The following is a 14,945-nucleotide window of genomic DNA, read 5'->3' as shown; positions in this document are numbered from 1 at the left end:
AACTCCATTAGTTATAACATGATCCACCATAAGAAGGCCTTTAAGGAACCAGTCTTGCCATTTGAAGGGCTTAGAGTAAACAATCACAACCACATTAAGCCATAACAGTGCTTTGGGGTGGGTAATTCCATCCTCTTAGAGGAGCTCATGCGTCGTTTACAGATCTTGTGCATTTCCAGGACGATGGGGTTAAATGGGCTCAGGCGTCATTTTCGGGCCAACATATAAAAGCAGCTTTCCATCCACCCCCTGATATAGCCTGTGTTCTAGTCTAACCCAAAATGGAGTATCCAAGTGAGAATTTGAATTTCATTTATTAAACTGCTTTTGGCGCACAGCCCAAGACATGGCTGCCTAAAAAGACTTTCAAAAAAGTTTAGAACAAGGCTTAAAATGCTACGAACTTAAAAAGACCAACATCAAATCGATCATACCCAATTAATATAAAGATATACAACAATAACTTTGAGCAGGCAATGAATGTCACTCTTAAGGTAATAATGACAAAATGACAGATATTAACCATACAAGTCTTCTAGTTGAGCGTTCTGGAGTTTTGTCTGGATATTCCAGCTAAGCTTCAGGGCATGTTGCCCTGGTCACATTTCCCACAATATCATTTAGCAGAAAGAAAATGTGGTCCCCTTTGTTTCCTGGTTGCTCTATTCATAGGATCTTGGATATGGAAATGGACCAACCCTGGTTGTAATTGTCGCAAGCAAGCATAAAATGTTCCAGATCCTCTTTTTCACCGCAAATGCATTTATCAGAAACCTCTGGGTTCTTAATTAAATGTAGGAGCAGCACCCTCTTCTCCACCACAAATAAGGTGGACAATCTTCTTTCTCTGTGATTTACTAAAAGAGCAAGATATTGTTGAGCATTTGGGTTGGGGTTAAACAAGCCACAATTGGGCTCATTTTTAGGTTTTCTAAAGCTGCTGTTATTTCTTTGACTTTTAGGAACAAAGATTCCTTGTTTAGTATAGCATTTTGCGGGTTATGTGGTAACAAATTTAGGTTTGTAAATCTCTGCTTCCTTGTTGCATTTGATCATATAGGTGGATTATGCTGCATGGAAAAATGATCTTTCAAGGCTTTAGCCACAAGATGAGTAGTTTTTGAACGCAGCCTTTTCAGACCATATTCAATGGGGGATATCTGACACTTGAACACAATTGATGTGTAACCAACTTCAACCTTGAATACTGCTGTCAAAAAACGTCTTGGTAATTTAAGTAATGATTTCCAGAACTATCTAAACATTCTCTTGTCCTGTCAACCCCCCCACAGCTCTGCTCCGTAGGATGTCTGACTTCACACTTTTGCTTGGAAAACTTTATCAATGAAGCTGGAGAACCAATGACTGTGCTTCCACGTCAACCTCAAAATTACATTTGTAGCGTCTTCAGAGTTGCCAAAGGGGGTATGTATACGAGTTGTAAATTTTGAGGTTTTACTAATTGTCATACCTAAAATACTAAAAGTGTGCCACTTCCTTCAATTTCTCGTGGTTTATGAAAAATGAGTACTTCATTGTGCGCTTGCTCCTGAAGATCATTATAGTAATAATAATAATAATAATAATAAAACCACTTTTAGAGTGCATGGTTACACTCAAGACAGTGTGTCCCCGTGCTAAGAAATGCTACTGCTCCCCGAAAAGGCCAAGGGATGGGACTCGCCTGGATCCACGGCTACAGAGAAGCTATTATTTACGCGGGAAAAGATCGGTTTTTAATTTCAGTCTGAATCTCATTTCGGAGGGCTCCATGCGTAAATCAAGAGGAAGATTGTTCCAATGTTTACTTGCTAAAAACCGAAAGGAACCACCTCCCATCCTAGTCTTGCGAACACGAGGAAGTTGGAACAACATCGCTCCGGCAGATATTAGGTTTCGGGCTGGAAGATGGATAGTGAAAAGATTTCGCAGGTAACCTGGGCCTTTTCCCTGGGCAATGCGATGGGAGAAACAGAGAGTTTTAAACTTGATCTTAATTATCTTAATTTTGCTGATTTTAGTTACCAAGTCATATACTTTGCAGTAAGTTTCCATCAGTAAAAGCTGGGCCTGAAGGATTTTGGGGTTTTCACTATGAGAATGAGGTCATTGGCACAAAGGAGGGCTGGGATCCTAAAGTCATTAATTAATGGAACATCTGCGGTTGCTCTCATGACTTCTTCATGTATGTCACTGATATAGATGGAGAACAAGCGTGGCACTAAAAGACAGCCCTGCATGACCCCCTATTGGTTTAAAGTTTCTTGCTAAAATGGCCCTTATGGCTGAGTCTCACCAGTGTCGATGTGCCAGAATATGGCATATGAATAAGTGACAAGTAGCTGGGTCTGCTCGCCCTTATGACCTGGTTGGGGGATTCACTTCGAAGCACACTTTGTAATTCTAAGTTCATTATCTTGCATTCTTCTCCTAACCGTCCTTATTATCCCGTTTTTATTTGTGTTGGTGTGGGATTTTTGAAAGTACATGTTCATGATCGATTGGAGTTAAGGATTTCATCAGAAAATCATAAGTAGACAATGTAGTCACCTCACTTGCTCCATTCACTAACATGGTCTTGAGGTTCCTTTTGATAGATCCTGTTTCCAATCCTCAGTTTTAGATTCAAGGTTGGTGTTCCATTTTATTCTGACTTGCCAAGCCGGAGCTACCAATTATGGTTTACATTCTGTGTTTCTATTGGCTCAAACCCATGGGTAATTATCTCTATTGGCAGAGCGTTAAGGTCACTTTCCAATTTCTATTTACCACATGTTTTCAAATGAATCCTGTCTATAATGTTTATCAAAATATAATCTATTACAGATTGGGGTCTGCGGGCATTGTAAGTAAGCATTGTAAAATCATCATTTTCATAGGAGTTACAAGCTGAGTTGAGGCATTCAGTCGAGCAGAAGTGGGCCAAACATTTCCCTTTGGCATCTATCTTAGGGAAATCATGACGGATTGACTCAATGCTGCATGATGGTTTCAGTTCGGCTGTTGCCTCATCGTCATTTCCCCATTCTCCCATCTTGCAGTTTATTTCCCCGCAGATTACAGACACAACTTTCAGATGGGACAGAAAATAGAATGCCTCCTTGTTTCTCATAAGGCAGCCATTACACCCTACCGTATTATTCTGTTGTGGGTAAATACATTTATTACTCTCGAGATCGAGTTGTCTAGGAGTTGGATGTCAAAGACTTGGAGTTCCTTATGGGAATCTTCCCAAGCTTTAGATGAAACACTTATGTCTGTTCTACAGGAAACCAGTAGGCCACTACTATTTCTTGTTTTTTCCAACTCTTTTGCCTCCTTTAAATGGGTACCATATTCAGGGATATTCCATGCTGTAGTGGCCCAGGTTTCTTGAGGTATGATCACGTCGTTAGAGATGATATAGTTTAGGAGAGCACCATTACCCATTTTCTGAACAATTACTACAATGTTGCAGGAGATAGTTAAGCTATTTGAGCTATTTGGGAGCTGGTCCTAGCAATTTTGAAAGAATGTCCCATTGGTCTGAGTTAGTCTGTCCAAATTTGCATTATGAGCTGTTCCCGCTCTTGGGCAAGCTGGTTGCTCAGATTCTTCATCAGCTATGTTTTTTTTCTCGATGGGCCTTATTGTGGGGCGCCACGTTGCTGAATGTGTTTTTGGACCGTTAGTGTTCTCCTTATTCCTAGAGATGTGCACTACTTTGCTGCAAGCTTGATACCATCTAATATGGTTACCGTTAAAGGTAGATAAGCCCTGGCGGAGGGCGGTTGGTTTGACCAAAGTATGTGTCTGTTTGTCAGGAGAGGCAAATGGGCTAAACACAATTTTGATTGCTGAAGATGGAAGTGGTGCCAATTAAATTTGTGCTATCCGTCACTATTAATATGCAACTGGAATTGGGTTAAGCGCGGAGTTGATGGTGCTTTACGATTTGTAAGTCATTCCAGTTGACCATAGTGTCTCCAAATTTTTCAGTGAACCATTTGTATGTTTTATTTTTCAATCCCTCTCTTCCTTCCTTTTCAGTTGCTATGGGCTATTTGCAGATTGTAAAATTCTCAGCATCTTTTAACCAATATGACACCACTAAGTCTACGCTTCTTGGCCACTTATCTTCAGGTAGAAGTAGACTTGCCATGGAGAATAGAGAGGTAGCGAGTCTGTTCCACCTACTTCAATTTTCAGGAGGTAGCCCAGGGCCTCCAGTGACCCTCGGGACAATAGAGCGTGAGAGGCTCTACAGTAGCCAGTATGAGGTATGTTTTCCTATCGATTTTATCTACCTACTGGGGAGCGAAGTGATTATGCTGAGCAGTGTGCTGTATGTTTGCATCACGGTTGGCTGTTAGTAAACAGTATGTCAAAGCGTCATATGACTTTGTGTGTACATATGTAAAATGTTTTCCTTTCCATCTGCTCTCAACTCCTTGAGTTCCTTTCTTAAATCCATGTTTTTGCCAAGAAGTTTATTTATTAAAGCCTGCAGCTCACCACAATGTAGTCTTCTTTCCATCCTTTCCTCGGGTGTACCCATTAGGTGATCTAGAGTTCTGCAAGACTTTTTGCGGGTTTGGGCCAGATGTGTGCTTTTTCGCTACTGTGGTCCCTAGTTGTGCCATTATCAAGTCATCCTCTGGTTTAGCCACATTTCTGTATTGCAAGTTCTCTCTGTCCAGACTTTCAAGGGATCTTTTGTTTAATCCTTCTTTCCTGCCAAGACTTGCGGTCATTACTCTAATCATTTTGGGGTTGGGAATTACAGGTATTTGATCACCTGTTGTAACATCTGTATGTGGGTTCTTTACATGAATCTTAGATGGACTTCTAGCAGCTGTAAGAGATAATGTTGAGTTAATTGCTGGTGAGGCAGGAAAGGAGGGTTGGCTAGCTAAAGAATGAAGAAAATGTTTTGATTGGGGGTTCAATTTAAATGGCCCACTTTGAGTTGCAGGATGTATTACTGGGATTTGCTGCTGATGTGAATCGGCCAAATGGTACTCCTTGACGGGCTTTGTGAAATTGAGCTTTTGTTGTGACATTCCCACAGTCTATTAGCAAGTCCCTCCCACTAGCAGTGTCTACAAAGTGGAACTTACCTTAGGGTGTTCCATTTTGGTCCTTTAGCTCTTCAAAACAAAGACTTGGGGGCTGTGAAGATAATCTCCAAAGTCTCTAAGGTTGTCTTGTCTGCCAAGGGGGCAAAAGCTAGAGCTGCCAGACAAACCACTATTTAGGTCTATCTCACACATTTCTACATCTTCCTGTGCTTCTAGCATGCATCCTGTGTAATGTTGATCATTCTGGGGGAATGATCTAGGGATTTGAACCTTCCTTCCCCCAGTGATAAGCCTGTCCTTCTGCATAAATCCAGATAGGTCTGAGACTGTGTCTATATATCTATCTTCTGCATCTCCTGTGCCTCCAGGACTCCCCCTACCATGGGTGGATTTGTATGAATTGCATACTTGTGATGGAACTCTGCCTTCACTATAATTGCCCTTGGGTCAGCTATGTACCATCCTTGTTTAGCATTTGAGGCTGCAACTGCTGACTCCTCTGCCCTAGGCCTCTGATATCAGCTTGACCAATATTTCAACAGGTTTGTATGATTGAGACTAGGGACCTGTAGGGCGGATATGCCCTCTGATGCCATGCATTCACCTTTGTGGTCTCCTGTGGTTTTTTGGGTGTACGCAGCAGTTTGGAGACACCCTGTGGTGCCCAATGCACCCGGCCGTCTGGAGGCACTAATGTGGCCATAGGGCAAGGAATTCTGGTTAAAAGACCGATGATCATTTCCAGTTTAAGTGCTAATACCTGATTATGTGTCAGGAGTCAATAACTTCTTTGGGCACTTATTGGGCTACGTGGGCTCTAGCCTAGTTCAATAGGCTTTTCTTTTACCTTGCAGAGCCTACCTAACTTACTAAGCTGCAAAGCTCACTGGACTTTTACTGGGCCTAACTGAGCCTTGACTGTCCTCATGTGCTGCTCGATGCTGCTCAGTACTACACAGACCTTGATTCAGACCCTGTATTCACTGATCCAACAGCAGATTATGGCATGCTGATGCTGGCAGGAGAAGCACGCATTGCCAAGCCCCACAAGCTCACCAGGTGCGTGCTATGTAATCTCTATCACAACCACTGAAAACTCACCCAGCAACAATCATGGCAACCATTGCACCATCGCACAACCATATCTGCTTTGTAGTGCCACGCAACACAAAGACCCTAGGAACAAGGAGCAGGAGACAGAGGTAGGCAGCAAACAGCAGTGATTGCTTACCTCAAGTTTTTTTTAAACAAATTACTGAATGGCTCACCAAAGTAAGATGGAAGCACTGTAGAGGGCAAATTGAGGCTGGCAATTAGCACTCCTGTTACCTGCATAGCTCTGGGCCATCTTGTCGTATGATATACAATGGAGTCTAGCATGACGCAGTGGTAGCTGCTGTGCTTCCCTGCTTTTGTAGCAATCACAGAGCTCCAATAACCTGATGCTGGCATCAAAGTGGGGCCATTGGGAGGGTATAGAGAATTGAAGTGCAGGAAAGGACAAAAGCAGAGGAGGCAGTGAGACCATGATGCATATGCTGCTACTCCTCTCACTTCCACCCACTGATGCACTTCTGCATTGTCACACCACGCCTAGCGGGCTGACACAAGCCGGCTATTGGGCAAGAGTGAGAACGAGCTATGGACAGAGACCTGCCCAGCTGAGAGTTCAGATGTTAAGCCATCTGGGATATATGATGAGCTCTGTAGTATGATTGGAGGTGTGGCAGCCGGAGGCCCCCAGACATCGCGGCTGCATGGAGTGTGCCTGCCACCAACCTAGGTGCATTAGAATCCCAAACAAGTTCTGTCAATCTCTCTTAAGTAGTTTGTTGGTATGTTGAACAGGAGTATGCTGAAAACATAATTGAATCTAGGGACCATCACTATTTTTTAGTTGAAGAGACCTCCATGTGAGTTGAAGTCTACCTTCATCTTCTCTAAGAGTGGGAGGATAATATGTTTGACCATGATGGGAAAGTCAGTGCCAATCTGTATCCCCAAATATTTCAGCCCTCTGGGGATCCATCTCACCAACAACCATTGGAGTGCAGAACGTAGAGTGGTTGGTGTCATGGGCATCACCTCAGTTTTGGCACAACTGATCTTGTACCCAGAGAAAGCACGGAAGTCATCAATAAGTGACATCAAGGCAGGTGCTAAGTTTTTGGGATTGCTCAATGTCAAGAGTGTATCGTCCACATAAATAGCAATATGACATCGCCTCCTGGGGTAGTTATTCCGGGTATCAAAATGAACAACCATATGGCGATAACCAACCAGAAATGGCCCATGCAGGTAAGAGTGGTGTATTAGACAGACAACAACGAGGGGAAATAAATGATTCCTTTAATTTTCCCTCTGCGCCATCTGTCGAATCCCCCCACCACCCCACCGCTCTTACCTGCATGGGCCTCTCCCTAACCAACTGTTCCAGGGCTAACCGAAATATCAACAGCTATAAAGGACAACTCCACCTCGTAGCACATCGAATTAGGATCTGGTTTGAGAGAAAGCCATTGCAAAGGACCTGGGCCATTGGAGCTGTGTGGAGACAGCGGATCATAAATAGGAAGCTGGGACCTATGCCAAAATGCTGCAAAAATGAAAAAGATAGGTCCACTCCACCCGATCATACTCATTTAAGCATCTAAAGAGAGTATCAGTTTAGCATCAGTAAACACTCTGGACTGTCATATGATATGTCATATGATATGCAACAGAGTGTGTAAATGATGATGGTAAGAGTGGCCTAGCAGGAATCCTACTCGTTTTTCATAAACAAGAAGATGTATCGCCTTTCCCAGTCTAATAGCCAGGACCTAGTTTGGGGTTTTCATGTCACAATTTAGGAGGGAGATCGGGGAGTAGTTAGCATAGTTAAGTGGATCCCCATCTGAATCCATCTTCACTGGGCGTCTTGCCTGGTGCCATCCGTTTGAGAGCCCTTCCCACCTCTTCTTCAGTAATGTTCTGTTCCAACTGCTCCCAGAGATGTTGGGGGAGCTCAGGATAAGAAGTATTCCTCTTTAGTTGTATCAGCCGGTTAGTCTGATGAGTATAAAGCGGTTGAATTGATGTGATCGCCTCTCTTTGTCAGAGCTGTAGTGCAAGTAGCCGTGCCTTCTTCTTGCCTACTCATGGTTTTTCTGTTTAATTTTCATGAGTGCTTTCTCTGCAATCAACTTAACCATAACAGAGTTGGAGTAAGTGATTATCTAATACGGGCCAAACCAACAAAAGGTCCTTACTAACTAACAGTCCATGGACGAGGTAGTAGAAGCAACCAGCAAATCTGGCCTGACTCCTCTTGGGTGTAGAGAATTGATCCAGCATCATGGAAGGTAGAGGGGCAGTGGGTAAGGATGAAGTCACTGCCCAGGAAGGATCCGCCACCAGCCACTACTTCTCCAGGCATCAGGGTTTCAAAGGAGATCAGGACTTGTCCTTGTCAGTTGTAATTCAGTAAGTTTCCTGTCTGTTGTGCTAACCCAGCCTCCCTCTATTGCCCTGGTCATTGGGGGCTCTGGGAAAGCCCAAAGGCCTTGCTGCCCCTGCAAGGTCCCCAGCCAGCTCTGATCCTGGGTGCAGTAGGAACTAGCACTGTTGCTTTACTATCGCCGGTTGGGAGCAGATTTTTCTCACTACTCCCACTGGGTTGGGAGAAAAGCTGTGTTCCCTGCCAAGAAGACTGTGGGTAGGGAATTACATTTAGATTGCTTGGCCACAAACTCCCAGAAAGTACACAGTTCAGTGCTCCGGGATGGAGTTCCTGGGACACTGACTCTTTGGCCCGAGGGATGGGGTCCCCAGGGCCATTTGTGGTTCAAGGAGGGTGGCCGGATGCCCCTTACTACAAATGAAGATATCCACCCCAGGGGATTGGGTCCTCAGTTTAAAGGCTCAGGGGACCACATGCCTCATCCACTAAATAAGAAACTGTGCTGGGGGAAGGGGTTTCCGGGGCTTCTAAAGGCATGAGGGGGTGGCCCGAAGCCCCCTCCCCAAAATAAAGGCTTGGACTATCATGGGGAGGTTATATTTCAGAAGGGAGGGAGTCTGATGCTTTTTTGGCAGAACCGTGGATCTGCTGATCCTCCACAGATCCGTGGTTCCATTAAATGGCATGATAAGTACATACATTGTGAACCTTCATTTCTCAAAGAATACTGAACGATTTACAGCAAATCACACAAAGTATGCTTTTTGGGTAGAGATCTAGCTTTCTGCCAAAATGGTGTAATTCCATTCAGCTGTTTTGGCTGAAGCTGTGTCTCATTTTCTAATGGAGCATTGCATGGGGAAAATACATTTTGGGACCCTCGTTTTCTGGATTTCTGAATGCCGGATGCTGCAGTGGTTTTGCCTTTTTAAAAAGTATTTAGGGAAGTTTTATTGATTGTTTTAGTAATTATAAAATAATCAGAGGGAGAATTTCTGGAAACGTTTTTTGGGTTTAAATTTTGTGCATCAATGATGACATATGCCTTTTTACACATAATTTTAAATATATAGACTACATTAACAAAATTAGAATTCAAACAAAGTTCCTGAGAGGCGTTAACGTGTATTTTATTATCTCTCTTGCTTCCCTTCCTGTGTACATATGATCCATAGCGTGCAGTCAAACTGAAGTGATATGAGCGTTTTCATTTGAGAGCCTTCACGACATAAACTCTGTTCTGCTTGTTTTGATTATTTTGATTTTTTTGTAATAAATGACTTTTTTCATTGATCTAGAACTCAATTATCTTTTGGGGCCCTAGTACTTAATGAAGTGTTTTACTTTGCTAATCTATGTTTGAAGAGTTGCCTTAACATTGCCTCGTGCAACTGAGAATCTGCACCGCCTCTGATACAATAAACTGTGGGACAACCGAATGAGGTAAATTTTGGGTTATCCAAATTTAGGGGTACAGTTTTGCTCCCACAAATATTGGCAGCAAAACATGGATGCATGTTAAAGAGCACACCCTTTTGCTGAGAGACCCTTTTTAGGTTCATTTTACCTCTTATGCCTGGTCCTGGAACAAAGTGGATTTTCTGGAGGAGTTCCCAGTATCAAATTCTGTAGAGTGGTCTGACTTAAAAAGCTATTTCTGAACAATTTGGAGTGTTAGTATGAATAGGATCAAATGATTCTATGATTATGTGCGTTTCTGAGGGGCCCATGGTTTGTGTGATGAATTTTGAGTTTGTTAGATGGATTATTATCTTGTATGCAAAGTGTTTGGTTCTGCAATGCTGATTTTGGGACCAGTTGATGGTTTGATCACTGGTTTGATCACTTATGTTGAAATATTATTCCTATTTGGAACATTGTTTAATAAAGAATGTGTTTTCCTATCAGTTAATTTACTTATCAGATTTGACGAAATCCAAGATCTCTAGTTATTGTGGTGAACCTGTCTGCCTAAGGTAGTGTGCAGCATTAGGCGCGACATACACACAAATAAGGATTTTCAGAATTAACAAGTTTTCCTTTCCAGGGTTACATGATTTATTTGGATTGATGGGCTTGCTCCTAAATGCATGGGAGTAGTTGCATTAGTCTGGGTGACTACTTAGTGTGAATTGGGATGTAAAACGTTGCTGTGAAGAGTACTGTTTTTGCTTTCATGTTTATTTATTGCAATACTTGTCTAACTTTAACTTGCTGTTTTTTCCCAATTAAGGTTGAGCAGACAAGGTTTATTCTGTATAAAGTGAAGTTTTTTTTCAACGTAGTTTTATATAGCTCGAACTCGACCCGAAGGTTTCAGGTATCAGAGCTCTTTACATGAGCACAATTTGCGTTACATGAGGACACATTAATTTTTTATTAGGCACGGGGAGATTACGTGATTTTCCCAGAATCACAGGATGTTGCGCATCCTTGCTGAGACACAACCCTGTTTCCCAGATTTGAGGTTAACCGCCCTAGCCGTTAGGCTACATCCTCTCCCTAAGTAAAAAAGGTTTTGTAATAGCTTTACTCATTCACTGAAAAGTCGCACTGTGATCTGTTAGTCAGTAAGGGAGCCACACTGGGATAGGTGAGACCTCAGCACAAAGCTGTGCTGTTATTGGTTATTTGCTGTCAGAGCCACACTGTGACAGGTTGACCTTAGACAGAGACACAAAATAATTGGTTGTTGTTTGCTAGGTCATACTGTGTGATCTTTAGATTGATTTCAACCAAAAGGGGTGCTGTGTTGAACAAGCCTAAGGTTTCTGTTGTACCTGCTACTAGGGGTCTGAAAATATATGCTGAGGGAACGCCTGCATACGAAATGATGATGGACATTGGGTTCTATACTGGCACCTAGATTTCTAAATGGCATGACTATAAAGACTTACATTTTTCAATGAAGGTAAGTTTAACATTAGAAAGCTTAATTACCTGAGACAAACAATGAATGAAAGGAAGCCTTTACCTAGATCCGCACAGTTTGAAGCATTAAACAAATGAGATTGACTGGCCACAAAGAAGGAAAGAAAGAAAGGACAAAGCAAGTTCATTTAGACAGTGAATAGAAAATAAGTTGGGTCAACATGATAAGTGTTGGAGTGAAGATACAATGCAGTGTGTAAGAGTTTTTCCTCTAATAATTAAACACACTGATGACAGGAAGAAACTCAATTAGGGAGGAAACAGAGTCATGATAACAATGAGGGGAATCATTTTTGTAATAACCTTTTGAACTCTGGACCTCATCCATATACTGACAGGGCACAGAAAACTGGTGCTGGTCCCGCTGGAGTACCTGATATGGGTGCAGCATTAGATGCTACAGCTGTTCAGATGCAGAGCCAATCAACAGATGTGATTGTTAGCATGATAGCAAGAGCGACACCTAAAATTGCAATAACTGCATTTCCTAACATTAGCAGAGATTCCCCAGCTGTCTCTCAAATTCAAATTGATCCACCTGTTACTACAATTGTGGTTGAAGGAGTTTCTAAAGAAAGAACTAATAATGTTGATCTCTTGAAAATTGGATTTGGAGAAATGTTACAAGGAACAACTGATTTAAATAGACTATTGTCATGCGATGCTCTTGAAATGAAGTACTTGATTAAAGTAGCAGAGAGATGTGTGAATGAGGCACATGAAATTAAATAAAAAAAATTAAAAAAATGAACAGATGAATGTGAAGTTGAACATCAGGAAGATGAACGATAAAAGGAAGAAATACAAAATGGATTTGACTTATAAGAAAAAAAGGCATTGGGTTTATTACTTTAAGAGCTCACATTAAAGATTGAATTGCGAAAACAAGGGAGTGGATCTACCTGATAAAATAGATAAGAGATAAGCAAAAAGAAAGTTAGATAATCAGAGAGCAAGCAATCAGCTAGTGATTCAGAAGTAGGATCAGGAACATTCTGGTAAGAGTAGTACATGGGGGAAATTTAATACATATTCAATGAACTAGAGCTTATTTTTATGCTTTTACAATGAATTTTCCAAAATTGTGAGAGGAGCCTGAAAGGCGAACAAGGAGGTTCATAGGTTGACAATAATTTGACGTTTGTTGTGAACTGATTTGACTTCATAATTTAAATGGTAATCTCTAGTCTCTTGTGGTCTAAATGTAAGATTGCTGTTGCTTGTCCAACTGAAGAACCAACCAGGAATGCTCCCAATGGTGGTCTTTCTGATGAGGTAGCTCTAAATGTAGACAGGTGATTGTGCATTTGAAAAATAAGGTCCCTGATAATTATGTTAAATAAGCAAAACTTTGAGAACTTCATAGGAACCTATAGCATGCTTAAGTGAAAGGCTTTTGCAGATGTTCAAGAGGTACAGTGGAGGTGATGATCCCGAGAAAGATGGTGCCAGTGGTTTTGTGTCTGTTTTTGTTTCAGATTTGCAACAAAAATTGAATAGTAACATATAGCAAGGTGAAATGTATGGGCAGGCAAAGAGTATAGATAGAATTTTGAAGCCAGTAAAATACAGTAGCATTTGGTTTAAGGCACAGTAGAAGACAATCAAGGAGAAATTGATAACTACCCAGACAAAATAATTTGAGAGAAGTACTCAAAATCAGTTGTTGGGTTTTGTATTTGGGTTAGGTGCAATCTGGAAATGTTGGAATAAATAGGATAACTTAGATGCAAGGTGTGAGAATGGGAAATGTCTCAACTCAAATGCAAGGTAGTGGAAGACAGATGACAAACAAATCTGGAACTACACAAATGTTGATGAGAAACACAGGTTGTCAGTTCTGTGTACAATTTGGCACTGAAAATAAGAATGTAGACAAAATCCATATAGAATCCTGTATGAATTTCTTTCCCAGATGCAGAAAAATACAATGTCAATGGTCCCAAATCAATTTACATCTGTGCAGAGTATGCATAATAAGAAATCTTTTTGCATGACAATGCCTTCATCCCCAATGTTGCAGCAAAACATCAATAACAAAATGCCATATAGCCCAGCGTACCAACAGAATCCACTGATTTTGAGTAATGATTCTTCTCAGTTTTCTTGAGGCAATAATTGACATCAATGGTGCCCGCAAGGGGAGGAAGATTGCTTAGTTGGAGCAGACTTAGAAGTAGACCAAAGCGGCCCACAAATTGATGGTGAAGTCAATTAGCATCCCGTTTCATTTTTTTTAATTGATATCGGGCTATAGTTTTACCGTTTGGTTGCAGTCCCCATCCTACCCCTTTCAGGAAGAGAAGTCAAAGTTGTAGGGATCAGTAATAAGTACATTTTTAATTGGGTTAAAGCAGATAGAATAGGACAAATGCAGAATAAACCAGTTAATTTTGAGTGATTCAAGTCTTGTGAATTTGTTGGGCAGAGATTTGCCTTGCAAAATGAATTGTGTGATTTACTGCACACCAGATGGTGTTGCGATTGAAACACAAGATGAGGATTCAGTGTTTAAAATCAAATTACACGTTTTGAGAGTTCAATTGTACCAATCATTAAGAAAAGATGACCTGCCTCTGGATCTAAAACATGCTGTGACAAAAGAGGTGTGGGATTTCTCTGGTAAAGAGATCGAACTGATAAAATGGGCTGAACCAGTTAAAATTAGAATAAAACATGATGGAGTTTTCCCCAGAATAAAAGAATATAAACTGTCAAAATATGTGGAAAAAGAAATGAAATCAATTATTGAAAAAAGTATTAAGCAGGAAATTCTTCTTGAAGGTCTTGGTAGCTCTTTCAACTGTCCCATAATGGGAATAAATAAACAAAGCAGGAAATGGTGCGCTGTGCAGGACCTAAGAAAATTTAATATAATTGTTATCCCATGTTGTCTGGTGGCACCAAATCCAGCACTGATTTTGTTACAAATTGCTTCAGATGCAGAATGGTATACATTCATTTCCGTATGCCAACCGTTCTTCTCCATACCTCTCCGAGAGGAGAGTAAGTATTTAATTGAATTTCTGTATCAAAATAAAGATCTCATGAGGTGTAGAATTCCACAAGGGTTTACTGAAAATCGTTCAATCTTTAGTTTAATTCTGGAGAAAGATCTAGAAAATGTGATGTTGTCCTGTAACTCAGTCTTAGTGCTGTATATTGATGATCTATTAGTCGAAAAAAAAGACTAAAGAGGACTGTAAACTTGACACAATTGTGTTGTTGAATCATTTAGCTGAGAGTGGTCATAAAGTTTCTCCAACAAAGATGCAGTACTGTAAAAAGCAACTAATTTATCTTGGTTTGCATATTGGGAAAGGTGTGAGGAAAGTTTCAAAAGAACACGTTTCTGCAATTCTGAAAATGAGCTCTCCTACCCCCTACAGGCAGATGATGATGTTTCTGGAATTGTTGGCTACTGTCATCAGTGGATTGCAAACAGTTCCTTGATTGAAAACCTTTAATAAGGTTGACACACTGTGATTTGGTACCATTTGATGAAGAGTATT

This window comes from Lissotriton vulgaris, chromosome 4_1 (assembly GCF_964263255.1).
Source record: "Lissotriton vulgaris chromosome 4_1, aLisVul1.2, whole genome shotgun sequence".
In the NCBI taxonomy this organism is placed as follows: domain Eukaryota; kingdom Metazoa; phylum Chordata; class Amphibia; order Caudata; family Salamandridae; genus Lissotriton; species Lissotriton vulgaris.
Note: the sequence above shows the minus strand (reverse complement) of the source record.